This window comes from Bubalus kerabau, chromosome 3 (genome assembly GCF_029407905.1).
Source record: "Bubalus kerabau isolate K-KA32 ecotype Philippines breed swamp buffalo chromosome 3, PCC_UOA_SB_1v2, whole genome shotgun sequence".
Lineage (NCBI taxonomy): Eukaryota > Metazoa > Chordata > Mammalia > Artiodactyla > Bovidae > Bubalus > Bubalus kerabau.
The window spans coordinates 47,727,133-47,728,807 of record NC_073626.1 but is presented as its reverse complement, the minus strand read 5'-3'; positions in this window follow the sequence as shown (position 1 = coordinate 47,728,807).

Below are 1,675 nucleotides of genomic sequence, written 5' to 3'. Positions count from 1 at the left end.
GGAAACCACATAACAACTGGAAAACCAGGCCCCCGGAAGGAAGAGCCCCAGTGCTCATACCTAGACTCTCCGTCGCCTAAAAGAATACCCTAATTATCTGTGTAACCGAATAGAATCATAGATTCTATTATGCTTATTGGGATATGACCACAGGCCTATTGATAATTGTCCACTGTTAACTACCTAGGCTTAAGGCTTATGAATCATGGGTTAACTTTGATCATATCTTTCTTTTCCTTTGTTCAGCCTAGTTTTAGAGAATTTGGGGAGGTGAGTTTGAGTACATACACTTAGGGTATATAAGGTTTTCACAGAAACTGGTCGGGGTCCTTGGCTAAGAGGAGACTCTGTCTTGGGCCCGCCGGTGTAACAAACTGCACTCCACTATCTGCATTGTCCTTCTGAGTGAGTTTGTTTCCCGGAATGCTTGGCTACAACAATCTCAGTGTCCAATTCAAAATAACATTACATCAAATTGGAAACATGTCTATAGATCTTACAGAGTCAAAGTCAAAGGGAAATTTTGAAATAAGTAATTTTGACCCCAAAATAATGATAATAATAATAATAATGTTACAGAGAGTCCCGTGATATGTGACCCTGGATGAATCTGATAACTTCCCTGAATTTTTTTTTTTAAATCTCTAAAACAAAGGGTTTAAGTTACCATGTTTTGCAACTCTGGCTGAATTAGAATCACCAAGGGAGCTTCAAAAATATTCTCTTGCCAGAGTTCCACCAAACATTCTGGGGTCACTCTCACTGCCTTGCCTTTGAGGCCTCCGGCCCGAGAACAGAGTCCTGTGAAAGTGATAGTTAGTCAATTTTAGGTTTTGGGAAGCTTGTGTTGAGGGTAGCAAAAGATAAGAGCAGAGATGTAGGGAATGGGGACAGGGCTGGAGAGAGAGAAGGTAGACACCCAAGAATCTTGCAGGATTGCAGGGAGGAAATAGCAGGAGGAGGTGTGCATTGCAGATAAATCACTGGCTACAGTGAGAAGACAGGTTATCAGGCAAGACTGGAAGTAGAAAAGCTAATTCAATGCCATTCCTGTGACCCTGGGGATAAAAGGATAAGACAGAGGCGGGGGGACAGGGGGAACGACTATCAGCATATTGATGCTGAAAACTCAGCCTCTGTGCAGTAGTGCTGAATTGAAATCAAAGACAGAGATTTGGGTGAAGTAGAAAAGAATAGCATTGTTGCTTTGCCAAGCAAAGAGGGAAACAGCAAGCTGTGCCCTCAAAACTATGTGTCCGGACCTGGGGGGATTTGGTGAGGAGTTTTATAGCCATGGTTCAAGAGCTGGGGTTGCTGATAAGAATCCTGGTACATGCAGGTCCTGATCTTTTAATTTGGCCTCAGGTGATATCCTGTTGGGCTTCCCTGGTGGCTCAGATGGTAAAAGAATCTGCCTACAATGTGGGACACCTGGGTTCTGATGAACTTCTGTTGTTCTTGAAGGTATTAAGCTCTGACCTTCTCCGGAATAAAGAAAGCTTTATTAAGTAATTCAGTTCAATTCAGTCAATCAGTCGTGTCCGACACTTTGTGACTCCGTGGGCTGCAGCATGCCAGGCCTCCCTGTCCATCACCAACTCCCAGAGGTTACTCACTCATGTCCATCGAGTCAGTGATGCCATCCAACCACCTCATCCTTCCGTCATCCCCTTCT